This window comes from Arachis duranensis, chromosome 6 (assembly GCF_000817695.3).
Source record: "Arachis duranensis cultivar V14167 chromosome 6, aradu.V14167.gnm2.J7QH, whole genome shotgun sequence".
NCBI lineage: Eukaryota > Viridiplantae > Streptophyta > Magnoliopsida > Fabales > Fabaceae > Arachis > Arachis duranensis.
Window position 1 is genome coordinate 38,836,057 of NC_029777.3, and position 3,951 is coordinate 38,840,007.

The 3,951-nt window shown below is 40.3% G+C and overlaps 1 non-coding gene across 1 annotated transcript; it reads left to right on the forward strand.

Annotated features, from left to right (window-relative positions):
- Window positions 1-3,397: 3,397 nt before the first annotated feature.
- On the forward strand, window positions 3,398-3,501 carry LOC127740262 (small nucleolar RNA R71). Its single transcript, XR_008000942.1, has one exon. It is a non-coding gene; the product is annotated as a small nucleolar RNA R71 (small nucleolar RNA).
- The last annotated feature ends 450 nt before the right edge of the window (window positions 3,502-3,951 follow it).

The following is a 3,951-nucleotide window of genomic DNA, read 5'->3' on the forward strand; positions in this document are numbered from 1 at the left end:
TTTCTGCTTGCTTTTTTCTTTTTCTTTCTTTACAATTTTTTTTTCACAAGCTTTATTCTTCACTACTTTTTCTTGCTTCAAGAATCAATTTTATGATTTTTCAGATCATCAATAATATTTCTCTTTTTCATCATTCTTTTAAGAGCCAACAATTTTAACATTCATAAACAACAAGATCAAAAATATGCACTGTTCAAGCATTCATTCAGAAAACAAAAGTATTGTCACCACATCAATATAATTAAACTAATTTCAAGGATGAATTCAAAACTCATGTACTTCTTGTTCTTTTGTATTTGAAACATTTTTCATTTAAGAAAGGTGAAGGATTCATGGAATTATTGATAGCCTTAAGACATAGACACTAGACACTAATGATCATGTAATAAAGACACAAATATAGACAAACATGAAGCTCATAAACCGAAAAAAATAGAGAGATAAGAACAAGGAAGTTAAGGAATGAGTCCACCTTAGTGATGGTGGCGCCTTCTCCTTGAAGGACCAATGGTGTTCTTGAGCTCCTCTATGTCTCTTCCTTGCCTTTGTTGCTTGATCCCTAGTGATTTTGGTGCTCCTATCCTTAGTTGCTCCCAATAATTGTGTGAAGGAAAATGTATCCCCTGAGGTATCTCAGGAATTTCTTGATGAGGGAATTCCTCATGCTCTTGTTGAGGTCCATGAGTGGGCTCTCTTGATGTGCAGTCAAATGCTCTATTATTGAGCTATGGACTCTTTGAGATGAATCTCTCCATCTCCCATGACTCGGAGGTGGAAGCTTTTGTCTTCTCTTTGCTCTTTCTTGAGGTTTCTCTGGCCTTAGGTGCCATCAATGGTAATGGAAAAACAAAAAAGCTATGCTTTTACCACGCCAAACCAAGAATGTTGCTCGTCCTCGAGCAAAGAAAAGAAAGAATAGAAGAAGAAGAAGATATGGAGGAGAGGGAGAGATGTGTGGGTTTCGGCCAAGGAAGAGAAGAGAAGGTAGTGATATGTGAAAAAGAAGAAGGATAGAGGGGTTTATATAGTGGAGGGAGAGGGGTTAGGGTTCAGTCATTTAGGGTGGGTTTGGGTGGGAAAGAGATTTTGAATTTGAAGGTAGGTGGGGTTTATGCGGAAGAGTGGATGGATGTGAGTGGTGAAGAGGTGATGGGGAAGAGTGATTGAGGTGATTGGTGAATGATGTTTGGGGAAGAGTGTTATGAAAAGGTGTGAGAGAGAGGGAGAAGGAAGGTGGGGATCCTGTGGGGTCCACAGATCCTGAGATGTCAAGGATTTCTCATCCCTGCACCCTTTAGGCGTGTAAAATGCCCTTTGTATGCAATCTTGGCATTTAACCCAGACTGTAGCATGTTTCTGGCGTTAAATGCCACTTCCATGCTTGTTTTGGGCATTCAACGCCAATCTACAGCATGTTTCTGCCGTTTAACACTAGCTTCATGCTCTGTTCTGGCATTGAACGCCAGCTAGATGCTCCTTACTGGCATTTAAACGCCAGTAAGCTCTTCCTCCAGGGTGTGCTTTTTCTTTTACAGTTTTTTATTCTGTTTTTAATTTTTGTAATTATTTTGTGACTCCACATGATCATAAACTTAATAAAATATAAAAGAACAATAGAAATATAGATAAATAAAAATTGGGTTGCCTCCCAATAAGCGCTTCTTTAATGTCAATTTCTTGACAGTGAGCTCTCATGGAGCTTCACAGATGTTCAGAGCATTGTTGGGACCTCCCAACACCAAACTTAGAGTTTGAATGTGGGGGTTCAACACCAAACTTAGAGTTTGGTTGTGGCCTCCCAACACCAAACTTAGAGTTTGATTGTGGGGGCTTTGTTTGACTCTGTATTGAGAGAAGCTTTTGATGCTTCCTCTCCATGTTTATAGAAGGATAACCTTGAGCATTAAACACAAGGTAGTCCCCATTCAATTGAAGGACTAGTTCGCCTCTGTCAACATCAATCACAGCTTTTGCTGTGGCTAGGAAGGGTCTTCCAAGACTGATGGATTCATTCTCATCCTTCCCAATGTCTAAGATTATGAAATCAGCAAGGATGTAAAGGCCTTTAACCTTTACCAACACGTCCTCTACCAATCCATAAGCTTGTTTTATTGATTTGTCTGCCATATCTAATGAGATTCTTGCAGCTTGTACCTCAAAGATCCCTAGTTTCTCCATTACAGAGAGTGGCATAAGATTTATACCTGACCCCAGGTCACATAGAGCCTTCTCAAAGGTCATGGTGCCTATGGTACAGGATATCAAGAATTTACCAGGATCTTGTTTCTTTTTGAGGTAGAGTTTGCTAAACCCATGTATCTAGTTCACTAATGAGCAAGGGAGGTTCACCTTCCCAAGTCTCATTACAAAACAACATGGCATTCAGCTTCATGATGGGTCCTAGATATTGAGCAACTTGCTCTTCAGTTACATCTTCATCCTCTTCAGAGGAAGAATAGTTCTCAGAGCTCATAAATGGTAAAAGGAGGTTCAATGGAATCTCTATGGTCTCTAGGTGAGCCTCAGATTCCTTAGGTTCCTCAATTTGGAACTCCTTTTTGTTCAGAGGACGTCCCACGAGGTCTTCCTCATTGGGATTCACGTCCTTCTCCTCCTTTGTGCATTTGGCCATTTTGATTATATCAATGGCCTTGTACTCTCGTTTTGGATTCTCTTCTGTATTGCTTGGGAGAGTACTAGGTGGAGTTTCAGTGATTTTCTTACTCAGCTGACCCACTTGTGCCTCCAAGTTTCTAATGGAGGACTTGTTTCGCTCATGAAACTTAAAGTGGCCTTAGATAGATCATATACTATGTTTGCTAAGCTAGAAGGGCTCTGCTTAGAATTCTCTGTCTGTTGCTGAGAAGATGATAGAAAAGGCTTGCTATTGCTAAGCCTGTTTCTTCCACCATTATTAAAGCCTTGTTGAGGCTTTTGTTGATCCTTCCATGAAAAATTTGGATGATTTCTCCATGAGGAATTATAGGTGTTCCCATAGGGTTCACCCATGTAATTCACCTCTACCATTGCAGGGTTCTCAGGATCATAAGCTTCTTCTTCAGATGATGCCTCTTTAGTACTGTTGGATGCATTTCGCCATCTATTCAGACTCTGAGAAATCATGTTGACTTGCTGAGTCAACATTTTGTTCTGAGCCAATATGGCATTCAGAGCATCAATTTCAAGAACTCCCTTCTTTTGAGGCGTCCCATTATTCACAGGATTCCTTTCAGAAGTGTACATGAACTGGTTATTTGCAACCATGTCAATGAGTTCTTGAGCTTCTGCAGGCGTTTTCTTTAGGTGAATGGATCTACTTGCAAAATGGTCCAGTGACATCTTAGAAAGCTCAGATAGACCATCATACAATATATCTAAAATGGTCCACTCTGAAAGCATGCCAGAAGGACACTTTTTGGTCAACTGTTTGTATCTTTCCCAAGCTTCATAGAGGGATTCACCATCTTTTTGCTTGAAGGTCTGAACATCCACTCTAAGCTTGCTTAGCTTTTGAGGAGGAAAGAACTTGGCCAAGAAGGCCGTGACCAGCATATCCCAAGAGTCTAGGCTATCTTTAGGTTGTGAGTTCAACCATGTTCTAGCTCTGTCTCTTACAGCAAAAGGGAAAAGCATGAGCCTGTAGACTTCAGAATCTACTCCATTAGTCTTAACAGTATCACAGATCTGTAAGAATTCAGTTAAAAACTGATAGGGATCTTCTGATGGAAGTCTATGGAACTTGCAGTTTTATTGCATCAGAGCAACTAGTTGAGGCTTTAGCTCAAAATTTTTTGCTCCAATGGCAGGGATTGAGATACTTCTTCCGTAAAAATTGGAAGTAGGTGTAGTATAATCACCAAGCATCCTCCTTGCGCCTCCACCATTGTTATTAGGTTCGGCTATGTCTCTCTCTTTTTCGAGATTCTCTGTAAGGTTTTCTCTGAATTGTTG